Source organism: Lampetra fluviatilis, chromosome 16 (genome assembly GCF_964198595.1).
Source record: "Lampetra fluviatilis chromosome 16, kcLamFluv1.1, whole genome shotgun sequence".
NCBI classification, from domain to species: Eukaryota; Metazoa; Chordata; class Hyperoartia; order Petromyzontiformes; family Petromyzontidae; genus Lampetra; species Lampetra fluviatilis.
The window spans coordinates 686,469-707,633 of NC_136290.1; the positions used below are offsets into that span (position 1 = coordinate 686,469).

Below are 21,165 nucleotides of genomic sequence, written 5' to 3' on the forward strand. Positions count from 1 at the left end.
CTCCAAGCTCCCGTAACCTTTTATTGTCTCGACCAGAGATTTTTTGAAAGTTCTGCAACTTCTTGAAGAGAGCCTTCTCAATGGTTTCTGGGCTACCATAGCACTCCTCGAGCCTCTCCCACACCGCATGCAGGCTTGAGGTGGGGTCGTCAATGTTTTCTGACCGGATCCTCTATGCGTACTCTGCAGACTCATTTCCTAACCATTTCACCAACAGGTCGAATTCTTCACTTGCAGAGATGTCTGCATTTCGGATTGCATTTCTGAAGGTAGATCTCCAGGCTCGATAGTTCTCAGAGTGGTCATCAAACTTAACGAGTCCTGTGTTGATTAGATCGCGGTGAGCCAGGTACCTAGCAAAGTCCCCTAGTCCTGCTGATCCAGGGTGTGTCCATACTGGCGCTTGTGAGGTGGCATTATTGGCTGTATTGCCTTGCATGCCGTCATTCGCGATGGCGTTGGACTGTGAGCCCAAAGGGTTTCGATCACGTTGGTTGGATCCCCTTATGTGACTATCTGGAATGTGGGTCTGACTTGGTGCATCCACGTCTGACCCCACGTGCGCGACGCTGAGTCGGCGACTAACTCTCAGGGCAGGATATGCATTTCCACCATTCCCATAGACAGCATTCATGTTCATTCGGTGTGGAGATGGCGATGCCTGAACGTCCACCCTTTGTTCAGTATCGTTTGGTGGAGGAGCATTGAGGCATTGTTCAGACCAGTCCAAAATATTTTTTCTGGTGAGTTGATCACGGTCCTTGACAGGTATCTGAGTGCCAAACTCACTCCAATTCTCTTCCTTATCCAGGTTGGCTGCTGCCTCGAGCACCTCTGCCTGGGCCATTGCAGCAGCTGCTTCCCTTTTGAGTTGTAGGGTGCTTAACTTAGCATCCAGCTCAATTTTCTTCCGCGTGGCGGTAGCCACTAATATACTCTCTTGCTCTTCAAGCTCTGCTTTCTTCCGTGCGGCAGCAGCCGCTAATGTACTCTCTTGCTCTTCAAGCTCTGCTTTCCTCCGTGCGGCAGCAATTGCTATGGTTGCTTCTTCTTGTATGCGAGCCTTTTCAATTAGCATGGCTTCCTCTTCAGCCATGTAGGCGATACGGGCGTTTGCTGCTTCTGCTGCGGCGCGTGCCTGAGCTGCTGTCATACTAGTAGATGATATATGTGAGTGTGCTGAGGCTTTAGATATTGTGGTGGACCTGGATGAGACAGAGTGCTGAGATCGTGTCTCTCTTAAGCCCTCTACACGGTCCATTGCATCTTGTATCACTGCCTGCACATTATCATCGAGCAGTTCGAGGAAGTGCTCTTGTCTGCGCACTCCCTCAATGCCCTCATCTGTTTTCACCTTCATCAGGAGGGAGATGTATTTATTTGCCAGGAGCTTGTAGCTTGAGCTGCTCACCTTCACTCGCTGGATGGCCCGCTGAATTGAGGCCACTGTGTCTGAGGCGTTTGAAGCTTCAGATAAATCTGCTTCAACCCGGTCCCATGCCCGTTGTATCCTGGCATCAAGGTCCTGTTTCTAAGCATCATAGCTTTCCAAGGCCCTTTGTGTCAATCTGACCTCCCTCTGGGCCTTGAACTTCCTTGGTCCTCTTGAGGCAGGATGGGAGGTCCTGGATTGCTTGGTTCACCTTCAGCATCTCTCCCTGCTGAACTGTGGCTTTCCATGCTGCGATGCTTGCAGCACGATTTTAATGTAGACTCTTTGCCGAGCTGGTTGCTTGCTGCAGGCTGACTGCTTGAGAGCACCTTTGCTTGCTGCAGGCTGACTGCTTGAGAGCGCCTTTGCTTGCTGCAGGCTGACTGCTTGAGAGCTCCTTGCTTACTGCAGGCTGACTGCGTGAGAGCTCCTTGCTTGCTGCAGGTTGGGAGCTTCAAGAAGACTGTCTTTTTACTATCTCGGCCTCGCTGTGCATTGCGTTGCACCGCTAGTCGAGTAGATAACCTTGCGTTCAATAAACCCTCGGAGCCAGGATAAACGTCCAACTCCAATCGTCATTTATTGATTGTAACAAGGTAAAACTGGTGAGAAAACACAGATACAGCATCTGTTATAATCCGGAAACACCAACACAATGAACACCACAGCATCAGAACATTGTCTTAGATAACAAGAGATCCTGGACGGACCAGGCCCCCACATTACCACTGAACAACTAGACATGAGCACAAGCCGGTACGTTGCATACAGGCACATCGTGTATTCATCGCACTGCACCCCAAAAGTACAGCATTACACATAACACTAAACTGTGGATGAGATACTTCGTCATCTTTACTCTCAGGATCGCAACATAGGCACAAGTCTGACTCGACCTACTAAATCACAAGTAACATCCACAATAAGGAAAGTCGCAGGCTTCGTTACTAACTAGGCCTCGTATTTACTACAACAACTTAACGGCACCATAAAGGCATTTACATCACTATAACGGTCATTCCAACATTACAACAGCATTGCCAATATTATAGGAATATAAACAAACTTACAGACAATGCTTCTTAAGCTCCCACAATGGACAAGTGCGGCTGTGGTCTCACTGAGATGCGATGCGTGCCGCCATCTTGAATTATGAGTAAGATGGCCCATGCCCGCGTGGTTCACTGAAAATCTAAAATCGTCACTTCCTGGTCACGTGACCAAAATTAGCATAAAAAAACAGGAACTTCATGTGAACGTACGCTCCATATCTGCCGTGAGGCAAGACACTATGTCTGAATATATTTCATTCCATTGTCTGTTTTAATGGGTTTTTTTAATAACGAGTGGGGGAAAATAATGTAGAATCAGTTATACAAAGAGGGGGTGGCAAATTCTGACCCAGGAATGCAACCCTTTATTTCCCATATGGGCTATTATTTGTCTGTAATGTGAGGATATATCCGGGTCGCTGACGGATCACAACTTGTCACGATGATTGGCTCTGCCGGTCCTGGTCCATAGCCAATGGGGGGAAGCCTAGGGGCGTGGCCCTGATGTAATGGGAAGGTGATAGCTGTAAGTAGAGGATTGGTTCTGCTGGCTTTAGCCACAGCCAATGGGGAGACGAGTCAGGGGCGTGGTCCCAGGAGCCTACGATGGAGTCTGGAAGATTCCATAGAGGCTAACCAGGATTGGTGGAAAGGTACCACGTGACCCGGGTATTAAATAGGAGTGGAGACGAACAACACGTGGTCAGAACTGGAACGAACGGAGGGAGAGGCCACGCGAGAGCGGGGGTCCAGGCTGCCACGTTGATGCGCGCGTCTCTCTCTCTCTATCCCTCTCACGCTGTCTGTCAGCAGCGTGAAAGGAGTGTTGTAAAGAAAGAAAAATAAAGACCGGACTCCAGAAGTCGCTTCCACGACCTTTATTACATGTCTAACATGGTTTTTGCCCAAACAAGGCATTTTCTAGGAACGTAACCCCCGCGTTCGGCGAGGTATTTCTGTAACTAGAATTTTTGCTTCTTCTAAGGTCCCCAATCTATTCACTCTTGCCAATAATTAACATTTCATCTGTTATTGCTTGCCAATTCTGGCCTTAACAGGGGAAGTATGAATTAAGTGATGCAACAAAAACACTCGTGGCTATGTTGTCAATATCGGTGACTGGATGTGCCGTGACAGAAAACGCCACGGGTTCTCACGCAGAGCTTCTTACAGACGGCCTGTCAAGAGATCAGCTTTCATTTCACTTCGTTCATTCCATCTACAATGGAGGCACTGTCTCGTGGCAAACACGAAAGAACACAATACAAATAAGTCGTATGTAAAAAAAAACTTTATCACAGGTCAATCTCATTCTAAATCACATGTGATCCTTTTTTTATTATGATACTCGTTAGAAAATCTTTCGTTATTCCATGTGGGAGCTCATTTAAGTGATTGTCCAATGCATAGAGCAGCAGTATTTGCAGGCACTGTGTTTACTTATTGCCCTGTTGCTGAAACTAAACTCATCCATCCATCGGCAAGTATATCTATATTCGCAATATGGTCTCAAATACTCAACTCCGCTGCTCGGGAAACTCGCCCCTAACCAAGCCTGTCTCTCTCGAGTCCCGCGCCTATCTTTAACTCGACTCTAACCCCCATGGGACAACGAACGGCTTGTGTGAAGTTTGACGAGGGAGGGAGAGGTGAGGGGGTGCAGGGTGGCACTGAGGGGAGGGGAGGGACAGGGGGAGGCGGTATGGTGCTGGGTTGAGGGGGAGCGAAGGGGTGGTGGGAGGATGGGAGGGGGTGGCGCTGCGTGGTTGAGCAGCAGCAGGGGGAGGAGGAGGAGACGCGCGTGGGGGCAGGGCTGTAGTTAGGGCTGGGCTCTGCCTCACACGGCGCTCACGGGATCGCGACGCGAGCGGAAAAGTCGCTCGAGGAGGCGGCAGGGACTGGAGCGAGAAGGCGAGACGGCAGAGGAGAGAGAGACGAAGATCGGGACCCACGTCCCGCGTCGCTCGGGCCGCACCTGCGTCACCAGTTAAACTCACTTCACCTGCGTCACCAGTTCAACTCACTTCACCTGCGTCACCAGTTCAACTCACTTCACCTGCGGCTGCTACCGCTGCTGTCGGGCCCCTGGATCGCCCAGGTGAGGCTGTGGGGATCGTGGGGCGATCGGCGCCGCTGCGAGTGTTGAGTTTGTGCGGAGCGGTGGGGCAGTGGTTAGCGCGCTGCGACCCGAGTTGGATTCCAGCTTACGGACAACAGCAGTGGCGACCATCTAAAGCAGGTCCAGCTGAGCCGCCCTGGTGTAGACTCGGTCTCAAGTGAGTACCTGGAGCGGTGTGTAAACATCGCCACTGCGGAGACATGATGTGCCGTGCCGGCCGGCCTTCATAGACGCTTGCAAACAACGATCGCCAGCCTGTGAAAGGTGCTGTAGTGATGTACTGTATTCGGGGTGGTGTTTGAGTTGTGAGTGTGTTGATGAGTGAGTGGGAGCGGGTCCTCCTGTTGTCGCGACTAACAGCAGTGGCTGGTGCTGTCTCACCTGGTCTCCTTGGGCTGCCCGAGATCGATTCGAATGTAAACAGCAGCGGGACCGCCACCTTGGCGAGGGGATGTGAACTCCCTCGCCTGCTCTATACGAGCTCGTGTGTTCGAGCTCGACCCTGGTGATGCCTGCTATATATATTTGGAGTTTGCGTGTCTCTATTTCCCCGTGATCGCGTGGATTTTTCTCCGGGTCCTCCGTTTAGAGTCAACATGACGCGTTTAGAGTATTCGGCTGCTCTACATACCCACACGATAGGGCCACTTCGGTGAGCTATCATCTGTGGCCAGGTCGCTTCCGAAAAAGTGCTATATAGCTCAGTGGGCCTTACCTGGTCAAATAAAAATAGCAACAGCAGCACTTATCCGCAAAGTGACGAGGTATGTGTGTGCGTGAGAGAGATAAGAGTTGGTCATTCGGTGTGTGCGAGATGTGAGTGTGAGTGGGTGTGCGATGTGAGATGAATGTGATGTGAGTGTGATTGGGTGTGAGATGTGAGCGAGTGTGGGACGTGAGTGAATGGGTGTGCGTGTGAGATGTGTGTGGGTGTGCGTTTGAGATGAGTATGAGATGAGTGGGTGTGAGATGTGTGAGTGGGTGTGAGATGAGTGTGAGACGTGAGTGCGTGGGTGTCTAACTTGTGCCGAGGGTCGCGTGGGGGCCACCGCACAGCGCTGATGTCGTGCACCCCCCCGCCCCAAACGGAGGGCGAGGGAGCTGTGCGTGGAGGCGACGATGCGACCCCATCACATCCATCGTCGCCATCCTCCCCGCGATCATCATCACCACCAACAGGAGCGCCGTCGTGCATCGTTCATAGACGGCGTGTGGCACGCTCTGACAAAAGCACGCCGCTCGTATAAATACAACGCAGCTCCAGTGTTGAGTTGCACAGTGGAGTTCGCGCTTACAGTGCCTGGTTGTTGGTGTGTGTGTGTGATGGGGGAGCGACATCCGGAGTGAACTCATTCGCGGTCACTCATTCACCCACCCACTCACCCACACATTCACTCACTGACTCACTATTTACCTACCCATTCACCCACCCACCCATCCAATCACCCACCCACCAAATCACCGACCCACCAAATCACCGACCCATATACCCATTCACTCACCCGATCAACCATTTATCCACGAATCATTCCCTCATCATAAGTGTGGCGTAGCTACACCAAGTCACATCCACTCTGTAGGGAGAGACGATCTGGTGTTTGTAAAAACTTTGTCCTGAAGGGGTTGCTAGAAGGGCGAGTAAGTGGCCTTTGTGTTCGATTGTTGCACAGCGCCCGCTAGGGCGGTGTCGGTTCACGTAATTTAATCAGGGGGCGGTTTTAATTGATATGCTAACGAGAGCCAGTTAAACGTACTGAGTCATCACCCTCATCACATCCCTCCCCCATCATCCATATCACGGCCTCCCCCATCACAGCCTACCCTATCACGACCATCACTGCCAAGGACGCTCGAGTGAGCTGTGTGCCTATGTTGAGTGATATTTTTGTAATGTATGGTACAGCCATTTGTAAATCTACTGCTGGATGAGAGCCTTCCCAAGCCACGCCGGTCATGGGTGTTATTTTATCGTAATTCATCACACTGTTCAGTGAAGGAGTGGCCCACTACTGGTTGAGATGTTAGCCAAGGTCAGGAGTTGAACTACAGGTCGCCGTATGTATGTATATTGAACTTCTTTTGCACCGTACGTAGTCAATCGTGCTAATCGAAGATGCGGGGCTCAGTTAAATGATCTATCCCACTGCCACCGCTCCACACACGTGTCATTGTGGATTGCGTGTGTGAGTGAGGACTGCGCGATGTAACCTTCTTATAGCTGCAGATGTGCAGCATCCCAACCCCCACAATCATCACCATCATTCCTTCAGGGTCGGTAAAATATACACCACCTGTTGATAGCATCACGGACTGCACGTCAGCAGTGCTGGTTGCATTTAATAAGGAATTAACTATGGCTTGTCATGGGAACGTGGAATTGCTAATAGTGAGAAGTTGGCGCCTCTGTGCGTCTGGTGGGGTCACGGAGTAAAGAGTTGGATGTGAACCCATGGGTGGGTTTTAATCGTGGATTAACAGGCTCCAGTCACAAAATCATGGTATGTTCCTTGCTTGGTGGAAAGTCAATAGTGAGTGTGTTTAACTAATTCCTGGCATGGTAATGTGGAATTTCGATCGGTAGAAATGTAACAGATGTTGCTGTATTTAATGGGACTGGTACCTGCCATAGCAGTGTGGAACGTACACTTGGTGTGAATCAGTATTGGAAGGGCGTGCTTAATGGAAGGATTATCACCGGAAATGGGAACGTGACATTTCCACCAATCGGTGGAAAGCCATCAGGAAACGCTTTGTTAAATATTCAGAGTCCTGCCATCATCATGTAGAATTACTCGATTGGCCAAAGGCCACGTGTGGATGAGCACTGCCCTTGGGTCGCTGGAGCTGGGCAAGCAGAGGGGTGGTGCTGTGGCGTGGGCGCCCTCTGATGGCCACTGCGTCGTGCCGTCCACACGGGCTTGGCTTGCGGTTCACGTCCACTCGAGAGTGGGAACCTTGACAGCGAACGTCACAGAAGTGGCCTCCTTGCAGGGCCCTGGAAAGCAACGCCTCAAAGTGTCTTGAGCCAACACGTGGGACCTACGGCTCGTGGCTTGGCCCATATACCGTCTTTTCCCGCATATAACCCGCGGGGCATACCACTTTTTACAAACAAAACAATGTTGAGGTGCGGGCTATCCCAAAAATATTTTACACGTGTGACATGTCATAACTCGTTTAATTTTTTCATGGTAGGACTATCCACTATGCAACACTTACCTTTGACTAAAACCACTCACGCTAATATTGCACATGTTATCACGTTTTAAATTATTCGAATTGTTTGTACAATGAAACGACAATGTTTGAGGTGCACTTTGTTTACCGTAATACTTTCAGTGGCTGTAGGGGGGTGCGAAAGTTTCAGCTGAGGCCTTGGATTACACAATGGGAAGGGCCTTAACAAGCATCTACCAGGCGCGGAATCATAATTGCTGATTCCCTTAGGCCGCTGCTATTGGCTGAGCCCTATACAGTCGCGACCATGAGCTTTGTTTCAAACTTCCAATGGCTTTGTTGCCAGGAGGCAATGGCGTTACCGTAGTGCCGCTATTGTCTGCGCAGTGTGCAATCTACCAGTGCTAAAACTGTACAGGGGTAACTACCGGTCCAGTAGCTGTAATGTGATGAGGTCGAATACTGGTAAGCCTAACAGTACGCTTACTTACTTATCCAGTTATGTGTTACTTATTTATTGGATATTTACTTTTGTTACTTATTTACTATTTTAAGTTCACTCGTTTCTGGTTAGTTTGTTTTCTTTGTGCATGTTATGATTGTAATGTTAACAATTGATAGCGTAATGTCTTACAAATGTAAACTTTGTATGAATATGATGGAATTAAGCTGCGTTAATGACGTTAAAGATATGAATGCATGCGAGATATATGGAGGTGCGGGCTATCTGAAATTTGTTTTGCACAAAACGCTATTTTTGTGGGGTATATGCGTCTGCAGGTTATATGCGTATGCGGGCTATATGCGGGAAAATACGGTATATTTCATTTCTACATAAAGTGGACGCGTGTTTAGGAACCAAATACGAAATAAATCGATGTGCTCACAAATATACTGATGGACATACTCTTTGGTTCTTTCGGTAAAGTCACGTAGATAGAAAATTAATAGATCACGACGTTTCAATCGCAACACAAGCGACCGTCTTCAGGTGTGAGAGAGAAAGCTACTGAAACAAGGTCTTATATAGGCCTGAGATGGGTGCAGCCTCAGGGTAAGAGGGCGGGGCTAGAGATGGTCTCCCTGAGGCTGTGGAAGTGGCTGTTGTATTGTGAGAGATTAGCATGTCAATGCACGAGCTTAGTATGTCGCAGCATCGGTGACTGAGCGAGAAGGACATCCAGCCCTTCAATACAAAGACATCCAACCTAATAATGCAACTCATAGAGTCCGTTAAAATCCCAGGAAGGATGGAAACATCACAGCAGGTTAAGACTTGACTTGGTTAATCAGCTCCTTCCAATGATTGCTCAATTTGTACCCATCTTCTTAGTTGAAGTTGTGTCTGTGTTTATATATCTGGATGGCTTCATGAACAAATCTCTGATGATGGCCAGTGGGTTTTCAGAGTACCTTCGTCTTGGAAAAATAAATTTCGTGTGTGCCCACAGCCTTTAAACAATGATCAGCAACGGCAGAGGTATTGGTCCTACCATGCTTCAGATCTGCCTTGTGTTCGCGAACACGGTCTGAGACATGTCGTTTCGTTTCCCCAATGTAACTGCTCACGCTGCCACAACTTAGTTTGTAGACACCAGAATATTGCATTTCAGGAATCACATAATTTACAGAGGATTAAATCAGCAAGGATGAGCGTTTTGAACTCGCTAAATTAAAAAAGAGAGATGATATGACGGTCGCTTGTGTTGCGATCGAAACGTCGTGATCTATTAATTTTCTATCTACGTGACTTTACCGAGAGAACCAAAGAGTATGGATTCCTGCAGTCACGAAATCTTCAAATCAATACTGATGAACGTTTGGCCCAATGGCCTTAAAGTAAGGCATGAGTAAGTCAGCATGGAAGAGGCAGACTCATACTTCTCACACCCGTGGACTCATGAGCATAACCTACCAGCTGCAGATGGCTGCGGAGAGCTCACTATATTAAAGGTCCACGGACGTTCACGGCAGCGAAAGACTGTTGCTATATTTAACTCCGGTAATAAGGAAATGCTCACCCTGTGTTGCAGCTGGACAGGCAGTTTTCTGTAAATGTGCTTGTATCTGCTCTGAAATGGCCCAGTCACTGCTCATTTCCACCGCTCGGTTGAAACGTGAATAATTTTCTACAACGCTGGAATTGAGCCCGGTTGAAATGAGGGAAACAATCTGGGTCAGTGTGTCACAATTAAGTGAAGTTGTAGAGTTGTGTCAAATGTATCTGTGCATATGTGCAGGATACATTCAGAGCGAAGGTGAAACTCACGTGGGCAGCCATGAGGTGACTCGGGGGTCCCTGGAGCGATGCATGCGCGGTGGTTGGCACACTCCGTGGGAAATGGCTGCGCACACGAATAACCACGCGTACTTAATCAAAGTAGTGTCACCCAGTGAGAACGGAGATCCCAATGCGACGCGGTGCCCAATCTGCAGCAGATGCCATGAAGCTGGCTTGGTCAACTCTGGATAATCCGGGGCAACGGGGGGTCAGGGGTCACCAGCATAAAAGCACAATGCCACGTGGCTGTTCAATTGCACTCATTACGAAAAGGCATCGATGGTTTACCCGGTTTAGACGATGGTGCAGACACAGCCCGTGGTGCCTGACTTGTAAAGTCACCGGTTGCTTGCCGACGTGTGTGCGCGGCGGTCACGTGCTTCACCGCGTCACCGACCCCCCCGACGAGCGAGGTGCTCTTAATAATGCAGGCAGCGCTTGTAAAGGGATTTTATTTATTTTTCTGCGAACACCGTTTATTCATGACCTGGATATAACACAGTAAATACCTTTAGCAATTCCTGTCTTATGGAATTGTTAACTTTTTGTGATTTCAGCTTTAATGTGGCCACACAGTGATATAACGTCAAAGTAAGAGCCATTCATATATATCATATTTTTGTCATTTGCGTTGTAGCCCGTGCATGAAACAAGCAATCTCCCTCCCTTTAAAAATCTGAAGTAGCCGAAACGTTGTTACGAGGCCAGAGCTTCTGGAACGTCCTGGCTGGTGGCTTCTGTGGTGCAGACCGTGCAGCCACCCTACCCCCGAACAAACACTCGGGCTGTTCAATTAACGCACAGTAAACACAATTCGGAGAAACCTTGCGTGTTCACAAACCCAAACCCCAGGCAGACTCCGGTCAATATTTGTTCACCCTCCTGGGGAGATCCTGTGCTCCACGTGTATATTCTACAGAAGTAAAATCTTCTGTTGTGTCCAACGGGGAGTGGATGGGGTAGCGGTTAGCACGTTAGCACGCTGCACTACGACCCCCGGCAACGCGAGTTCGATTGCTGCTCACGTCCATCAACACTGGTGACGATGATCTGAACCGGTCCTGGGCCTCCCCTAGGTCGACTCAGCCTCAAAAGAGTACTTGGTATGGTGTGTAAGCATCGCTACGAGAGAAACAAAGGCGGTCGTTCTTGGTGCTGGCCACCCATTCCCCCATGTGCCGTGCCGGCCTCCATAGATGCTCCTCGTTAACAGCACTTGCTCCTTCAGTCTGTTAAGGCGATACGGCGGGGGATTTTTATATTGGAATGCACGTCTTGTTATCTGCAGGGAAACGGTGATTTTGAGTTGAAGAAGAAGACGCTGCCTGTGTACCCATATCACAGCCCACAGCCACGTGCTCGCTGTTCTTGGCAGGATCTGGTTTAATTGAAGCCATCGTGGTAAGATGTTGAAGCTACGATAGCAGATGTTAACTACCTCACCTGGTATACAGGAGGTCATGGTTTTGATCCCTACCCTGACGCCTGTATATTGAGTTTCTGTTTCCCTGTGGTTGCATGGATTTTTCTCCGGGTCCTCCGCTTTTTCCCTTCACATTTAGAAACATGTTTTTAGAGTATTTGGCTGATATAAAATTTCCACGTGATAAACCACTTCGTTGAGCTATCGTTTGTGGCCAGGTCTCTTCTGAAAAAGAGCCATATAGCTCAGTGGGCCTTCCCTGTTTAAAAAAAAATCTAGCTTAAGTTCCGCAGGGATGCCAGATCGATTTTGGAGGTTGAGGGAGCGGTGTTGGGGAGGGGGTCACGTGTTGTGTAGCCATGATGGTTGCAGATTGGGTGAGGGGGGGGGCACGACGAAGCCTGTCCCTCCACTGTTCAATTGCCTGAAGGCAGAACCCCCTGCTGCCCTCCGCTGCCCCCCTCCATACCCATTCCTATTCTGTCCCACGATTGGGATTGTCACTCGGCAGCATCACTTCGCAGGGCTGTCCGAGCGAGCTGGTCTGGATCACCTATGCAGGGGTGGTCCTAGCCTATATCAGTTGTTCAACAGATGCAGTGTGAATAACTGGCTAGGTTCACGTGCAGTCAAGTTGTCATACATATATCACTGATAACGGCGGTAATATTTCACATTAATGAGTAAAACATCACTGTTTTACAATAGTCTTCTATTGGAATATTTGGCCAAGTTCATCAATGAATGTTTGGTATATGTGAGAAAACCAGGGTACCTATAGAAACCCACATATGAGGGAATATGTTCAATACTCCACACAGATTCATAAAATCATTGCTGTTCTGCCATCTCTGGCCCACATGAAATTAGGCAACATTTGAATACTGAACAAAGCTGTGCATTGATAAAGATGGCCAGATTCTCCATTTAGTTTTAGCTCGAGTGAAGAATAACCATCCTAGTGCATAGGGTTTGCCTCAAGCCCCCTCCAGTTTTCAGCCAAGGAAAAAAGCCCACTGACGTTTAAAACGGTGAGCGAGAATTAGGAGACTTTAAAGGGAAAGCTCCTATATTTGCAAAACCCGAGAGGAATTTCACTGGGAGCATTGTTTCAAAAATATCTCCCCCGACTCCTGCACTGCAGGGGGTGTGAGGGCCTCTTAATGAAAAGGAAAATCGGGTTAGAGCAGTCGCTTCTAAAAACAGAACAAAAAGTCAAAACACAAAGGTGGTCGTGCCTCCCACTGCTTTGCACCCCCCACTGCCACATGATTGAGAATCCGCCTCGACTCTTCTCACACGCAGACAAAGTGCAGATGCACTGGGCTGTGTCCTGCCCGGGCGTGTCCCATTATCAACAAGCCGAGCTCCATTAAGATTATGGCTCCAACAGCTCGAGATAACGCAGGGTCTCAGTGCGCGTCGGTGGGTACGCCACAACGCTGTTTGTCCATCTGTGGGTCGCTTTGGATCGTAGCGCAGCGATGTGCCCGCGGCCTGTTGCAGGGACCGCTCTGGTGGTGCTGAAGAACCACATTGAAAATGCATTCACTAAACCCTGCCTCGCCGCTGACAGGGACCGCTCGTGTGCGTGCAATGAGTTTCCAACAGCCACTCTTCTCTTGACAAAATGAGCGCCACCTTTCATTGTTGACCATAAGACGGCGGTGGTTATTGATGATGGTGGCTGTCAACGCATGGTGCTGGGTGTCCACCGGGCTGGCAAGGACGAGCAGTTCTAGATTTGAAGCTTTCGTGACTGCAATGATTCATATTCTTAGGTTTTTTCGGTAAAGTCACGTAGGTAAAACATTAAAATTAATGAAAGTAAAATAAAATAAAAATCACGACGTTTCGGAGGCAACACAAGTCTCCGTCATCAGGTGGGACTGTCACAGCCAGATTTGCTGCATCAAGTGAGGCAATGATTCAAGATGTAATCCCTTAAAAGCAAGTTGAGGGGGGAGGAGAGGGGGGCGGAGCTCATCAGAATGTGGTAGCCAATGAATGGAACGTATCGGGAGGGAGGGGGGCGGGGCCAAAAGAATGCACGACGTGGTACACGTCGACGGCGTGGACGTGGTTGTGCGCAAGCAACTGCTGCTGCACACGCCAACGCATTGGACAGAGAGGGGGAGGGGAGGCCAAACGAGAGTGTGGTGCAAGTGTACGTGGACATGTGTGTGTACAAGCACCTGTTGATACACATGATAGAAAAGAACGAAAATGCCCATGTTTATACCAGTGTTGATTTTCAACCGTGATGATGGGTACAAACTTAGTAATCATTGGAAAGATGTTATCAACCACGCAAAAAATACTTAATTACACATTTTTGGACCATCTTATCTGACAGGCACTATTTTACTTTACTTTACCGAGTGTTAACATCTCCAGTGTTTAACAGTACTCTCTTCATTGTTCAGCCAACACTGGTATAAACATGGGCATTTTCGTTCTTTTCTATCATGTGTATCAACAGGTCCTTGTACACACACATGTCCACGTACACTTGCACCACACTCTCGTTTGGCCTCCCCTCCCCCTCTCTGTCCAATGCGTTGGCGTGTGCAGCAGTAGTTGCTTGCGCACAACCACGTCCACGCCGTCGACGTGTACCACGTCGTGCATTCTTTTGGCCCCGCCCCCCCTCCCCCTCCTCCCCCCCTCCCCCTCCTCCCCCTCCTCCCCCTCCTCCCCCTCCTCCCCCTCCTCCCCCTCCCGAGGCGTTCTACGTGACACGTCGTGCCGTCTTTGAGCCCCGCCCCCCTCCCTCCCGATACGTTCCATTCATTGGCTACCACATTCTGATGAGCTTCGCCCCCCTCTCCTCCCCCCTCAACTTGCTTTTAAGGGATTACATCTTGAATCATTGCCTCACTTGATGCAGCAAATCTTGGTGTGACGGTCCCACCTGATGACGGAGACTTGTGTTGCCTCCGAAACGTCGTGATTTTTATTTAATTTTACATTCATTAATTTTAATGTTTTACCTACGTGACTTTACCGAAAAAACCTAAGAATAAGGACGAGCAGGGCAAGAGGAAGGTCCTCAACAGACGAGGACTTCTGTCTGCAGAGGCGTTAGCACTGCGTGCAGGTCTTGGCTTTGTTGTGCGAAAATAGGGTTGCTTTCTAGAATTTAACCCACCCATTGCACATGTGAAACCGTTGCGTTTTACGCATCAACATTCAGTCAACTATATCCTGTACCATTCATCGCATGCTGAACCTGGCAGTTCTAGAGCACTTAGCACCCGTTTATCGAAAGTTGGTCATGTACTCACATTCGTCTCGCTGCGCTGTTCTATTGCCCCCTTATCAAAGTGTCCTCTGATGAAACCTGCGTGAAGGTTACACTGCCCACATAACATTTCCGTGGCTGCTTGTGAAACAGACAGGTGTGGCCAGGCGGTGGCAGCCATGATGAAGCGTGGGGGTTTGACGAGGGGCTTGTGCGTTGAACACCGCTGTACGGGCTGCACACGTCTGCTCGCTGTGGTTCCAGTCACTCGCAGTGTCGACATTCTCAGGGGCTTTCTACTTTGTCTTAAATAGATAATCACCTTGTGCATCGCCAGCGCCAATCACACGTTACAGTTCTCTTGTGTCGCTGGGAACTGTCAGGTGACGGATATTTACTGGCAGAGATGAGACGCTGCATTGGTGGCGCGCCCCCCTGTCTGCACAAAGGAGGCAACCTCTACCTGTGCATGAGACTTCTCCGGTTTGTCGCTCACTGCCCTTGCGTTCGCCGAGCGGCCAGGACAGACGGATGGAATGCTCATGGTGATCTTGGAATTAAGAGGCCTGCATTTTTGTACACTATTTGATGGGTTTAAGACAACAACACTCAGTGTACACAAGGAACCTTTTCCTTAACTCCAGGATACCAATTCCCATGTTGACTCTGACTCGGAGCTCATGAGGGAGTCAGCCCAGAGCTAGAGCACAGCAGCTCGAACTTGTGGGCCCAGTGCCACGCGTGTCTCACCCCCCTGGCCCCTCGGTGACTTGGGCTCTGATGCCCGAATCCATATTTCATTGATACCAGCGCAGCACCACGGTGCGGGCCTTCGGCCACAGAGCCAATCCTGGTGACACCAACGACCGCCTCCACCCAGCATCGATCGCGTTCGGTTATCGCCGAAGCAGACGGGAAGCAAAGTATCTGTGCCGCACGCTCTGCGACGCGCGCAGCGTTCGCCGCAGGACCCGGCACGCAAGCGCGAGGCGACCTCAGTGGGATCGGCCCAAGCTTGTCCTGACGCACGCACTGCTTGCTGCCACACATGTGTGACAGCACTGGGCTAATGGCTTTCAAGCTGAAAGCCATCCAGAACAGACCGTACAGCATATTACGATGCAATTCCAGATCCACAAATACGAAGGAGACATCACAGCGATACACTCCGCTGCTCCTAACGCAGTTATCAGGCTTGACCACCTGAATGTGAAATTTTGTAGATGTTGCTCAGCCATATGAAAGAAGTAGCATATTCTTTGGGTCTTTCGGTAAATTCACATAGATAGGTTCAAAGAAAATATTTTCTTAAAGTCACGTAGATAGGTTCAAAGTTTTGACACAAGTTTTGGCAGACCTAAGGTCATGTTTCTAGCACTGGCACTTTATGGGGATAGTAATGTAAACAGAAAGCTACTGCTTTGGCTGCATGGGGCTTGCAGGCCCAGTATTGCCAATATGGTAACTATCTCGCCAGGTATACAGTAGGTTGTGGGTTTGATCCCGACCCTGACGCCTGTATATTTGGAGTTTGCATATTCTGTCTCCCCGTGGTCACGTGGATTTTTCTCCGGGTCCTCAGGTTTTCCCCTCCATTTTTGGAATCAACATCATGCGTTTTGAGTATTTGGCTGCTATACATTTCCACACGTGATAAGCAACTTCGTTTGAACTATCATTTGTGGCCAGGTCACTTCTGAAAAAGAGCAATATAGCTCAGTGGGCCTTATCTGGTAAAATAAATAAAAAAGAGTTTAGTTTGTTATGGTGCGTCGCCGAGCATCGTGCCACAGAATTTCGTGCCATGGAACGTCATCACAGCTCGTGCATTGCATCCTGACTGCGCGTCCACCGGTCCGCTTCTGCAAAACTATGTTTTTGACGTCATACACCGCCTATACTTTGCTTGAGGTTTTGATAATATTATTTTGTCCGAAGCGCCATTGTGGTGAGCGTGGAAGGTGACATCTTTCCAGAACTTGTATTGATGGTAATCCATTGTCCAGTATAGGCCTTTGTCAACCCATTGCTGGATGACGTCCACCCCCACCCTTTGTCGTACATGGGGGTTGTTTGACCGTGTAAAGCCACACGCACACATGGGACAGGTTCTGATAGCATTAACCACCTGACGTTAGCCCACGGTCAGGAATAGGTCCCTGGTTGCAAGGTTCAAAGTGAAGCACACTCACCATTGCACCACCGCTCCAATTATTTGCAATAAGGTGGTACTGTTAATGTGTTCACTGTGTAGACAAACCTCAGTCAGTCTGGACCAGAAACCAAAATAACAAAAAGAGCCATTTTATTCAAATACGAGACTTTCTTTGATAAATAATGCCATGAAGCAGTCCTTGATGAGCCGCATGCGGCTCCGGAGGCATGGGTTGCCTACCCCTGACCTAAGCTGATTGAGTAATGTCGTCCGGGGCTTGGTCGATGGTATTTGTGGTGGGGTCTCGGCACTTCAGGTGCTCGTGAGCAGATGCACGCTGTTGTCAACATCTCTGGTAAATGTGTATTTTCACAATCGCGCCTCTTTATTGCTGAAACCCATAGATGTATGAAGGTTGTTGGGTTCATTGGCAATGACAAATGCTATTTGTGGAACAGCAAGGTGTTGCAGGCTTGGGGCGCCAGCCCGGTCTAATTACGCACAGGTAAATGATTCACCGAGCTTCACACATCTCCTAAGAGACTGCAAGGACACACACAGCCTACTCGGAAATAACACCAGACTTGAGAACAGACACTCTGCTTTGGGACAGATACCAACCTTGCTGCCTCTAGACACGGCAGGGCCGGCTGTCGGCTGGGCTAGAGACGTAAGGAAATGTACCCTTGACACTGTAAGATTCCACGACATCACTATCTCAGCAGTGCTTATCTGCGGCCATGTTAGTTTTAACCACTCAGCCAAACTGCAAGTAAGCGACACAGGAGGTTCCAAGGCACCTACAGGCCAAGTATTTATAATGTTGAACGTGTTTAAACGATGGCCATCATTAAAGCGTGGTGTTCACGGTAATGATTAACATGGAGAGCTTGAACATTAGCTTTTCCCCACATGCTGGAATGCACACCCTTAACCCATCAACCGACCACCTCCGTCACGAGCGTGTGTCCTCTTCCCAGCCTGGACAGCCAGACTCACGGGGGGCAGGGTTAGAAGCGTCTGGGGCCCAGCCAGACCAGCGGCACCCACGGGAGGTTGTGCTGCGAGGAGAAGAGCAAGACACAACGAGACCAATGGAAACATGTGTGGAGTAGAAACGTAGAGATGCAGCAGGAGGGAGGAGGGCCGCGCAAGGCAAAAGGAGGTGGATAGTGAGAGGATCGTGCGATCGAGTGAGTGACAGCAGAGATGGGTGAGGTGCAGTGAGAGTCGGTGGGAGAGATCAGTGCGCCATGGTGGTGAGATTTTTAACTACCTCGCCTGGAATACAGGAGGTCGTGGGTTCAATCCCAACCCTGACACCTGTATATTAGGGGTTTGCATGTTCTCCCTATGGTCGCATGGATTTTTTTCCAGGTTCTCCGGTTTTACCCTCCACAGTTTTAAACATGCATTGACAGTATTCGGCTGTTATATATGTCCACGTGATAAGCCACACTGTCGAGCTATCATTTGTGATAGATGGTCACTTCTGAGAAAGGGCTACATAACTCAGTGGGCCTTGCCTTGTAAATATAAAAATAATAATTTGAATTAAATAAAGAGATGGGGGAATGCCGATATGCTTCCCTCCGACTGGAGGGCCCCACCCTCCCCACCCTCCCCACAGTCGGCCGCCACCACGGTGGCTCTGTGACGACCATTCCTGCGCTCGAGCGCTCGTCACGCCGTGTCCGTACAGCAGTGGCGAGCCAGCGCGGCCTGAATCGGAAAACTTGTCAATTGCCCGAGTTTAATGCGGCTTCTTCTCAGCCTTGTCGCCAATGAATGCATGAATGAACTAAAAAAGAAACGATCTTACAGGAACATCCTGTATATTATTTCCACCTGTTCCAGCTCCGAGGATGAACAGTGCAGTCAAACTATGATGCGGAGTGCGCGACCAACCGCTCATGGCAATTTCACTGCAAGCCGTGGTTCCCGATCACTTTCGCAGACCACCCTGTGGGCAGTAACGCATTGTTTATAAACAGAACGCTCCTGAAGGTAAACGGTAAACTATTGAAAGAAAAGCCTCGGCAACACCATTAACTTGCGTTGGTGTTTGCTCGCCTGAGTGAGGTGTCTGCTGCGAATTGTACAGTGGGCAGGAAAATAAATCTGGTATTTTGCGAAAGAAATCTGTTGCTAGAACAGCTCAGAGGACCCCTTCTCACAGCCTTATGGAGCGCCGGGGAGCGCCGGGGTGCGGAGCAACAAGAAGGCTCAAGACCCCGGACGCTGGGCTCCGTTCACGGGGATTCCGAGAGGACAGTTATTCCCCCGCGATGACTGACAGCTGTGAGTAGAGCTGTCAGATTTTTAGACTCCAAAATTTATAAGGGTGAACGTTTGATTATCACAGAGTTTCACCAAATTTGAAAACGATATGTAACTCTGAAAGCTGGTTGTGCGGTTAGCCATTGGTGAAGGTTCAATCCTCGGAAACATTAATACTAGGATGGGTAAACGTGGGTTTGAAGCTGTTGGATTGTGGATAAACCAGGTATCACGCAAGGGCTCTGAGCATTGGGTTATGGGTCCGGGTACGCGACTGGGAACTGCAAAACAAAGAATCCCCGTATAACCGTAACAGACTTTTGGGGCAAGTGCTGTTAGCGAGCACCTATGAAGGCCTGGAACGGTACATAAAGAGGTGGGTGGCCAGCACCACGCTCGGCCGCCTTTGTCTCCCTAGTGGCGATGTTTATTCACCACGCCAGGTATTCAGTTCACCTAGAGGAGGCCCAGGGCCGTTTCAGATAATCGTCATCGGCATTGGCAGTGAGCAGGGTTCGCAGCGCAGCGTGCCAACCTGCTGCACCACCACCACTGTACCCCACTGGGAACTGCACGAGGGTACAGACCGGTTGTACAAACAGATGTTTACATTCGTGGGAGCTGACATGGTGGGAAGCAGGGTGGAGGCAGGTTGAGGAATTTAATTAACTTTGTAGCTCATTTTGTTTGTGATGGAGGAGGCGGGCAGGGTGACGGAGGCAGCGTTAATGACGATGTCAGGGCTGGCACTCCCTCTGGGCACACACGTGCTTGCGTAAACACTCAACACACACGTCGGCTTGACAGACATGTACATACACACACACTCGCACTGCGTTTCTGAGCTTATCGTACCGAGCACACGGAGTATTATCACAGCCCACACTGCAATATGATTCGTAATCGATGTTTGGGTTGGACCGCTGCACGGTCTGACACTGTTGTTGAGATACGCCCCCGCCCGACACAGCAACCCACATGCAGTTGTCACGCGCTGTGCGAGCGTTTAACGCGCACCACGTGTTCATGTTGCAGCCCACGCCGGTGAGTCGAAGAGCGATGCTCACAACCAAAGGTAGCGGTCAGATGAGCGACGTGTCACTTGAAACTGCGTCAAACGCCGTCAGGACGCGATCCAGGAAGTCAAAATCACAACACTTGGTGGGGGAGCAGCAGGGAGTCACCCCCCCACCCACAGTGTCGCCATGGACACAGGGCGCATACACACACGAGGTCACACACACACGGTAACACTCACACGGGGTCACACACACACACACGGGGTCACACACACACGGTAACACTCACACGGGGCTCACACACACACGGCGTCACACACACACGACGTCACACACACACACACGGTGTCACACGGCGTCACACGCACACGGGGCCACACACAGGGGACACGCACACGGCGTCCCACACACACACGGGGTCACACACACACACACGGGGTCTCACACACACGGCGTCACACACACACGGGGTCTCACACACACACACGGGGTCCCACACACACGGCGTCTCACACACACGGCGTCTCACACACACACACGGGGCGCACATGTACACACACGGATGGCACACACACGAGTGACACACACGGGGCTCACACACACACGGGGCGCACATACATATACGGTTGGCACACAGTCTCACATGCACCTCCTAAGTCACACACACGGTGCACATGTACACACACACGGGGGATATACACACAAACGGGAAGCACACAGGGCACACACACATGGGACACACACACGGGACACACACACACGGGACACACACACACGGGACACACACATGGGGGGGCACACACACACGGGTCACAAACACATGGGTCACACACGCACCCACTGCTGGTGTTGAGGAATGCTGTTAGTGAGCATCTATTTTGGCCGGCAGGATATGGGGCCGATGGCGGTTGAGCACCACACACACACGGCGTCACACACACACGACGTCACACACACACGACGTCACACACAATAACAACAAT

The 21,165-nt window shown here is 50.0% G+C and overlaps 1 protein-coding gene across 1 annotated transcript in view; it reads left to right on the forward strand.

Moving 5' to 3' along the window:
* Positions 1-4,283: 4,283 nt before the first annotated feature.
* The window catches only part of LOC144936453 (ras association domain-containing protein 8-like), a 30,830-nt gene continuing 13,948 nt past the window's right edge, over positions 4,284-21,165 (forward strand). Inside the window, exon 1 of the mRNA XM_078863508.1 lies at positions 4,284-4,582. The gene's annotated coding sequence lies outside the window, so the exon portion shown is untranslated. The remainder of the gene's footprint in view (positions 4,583-21,165) is intronic.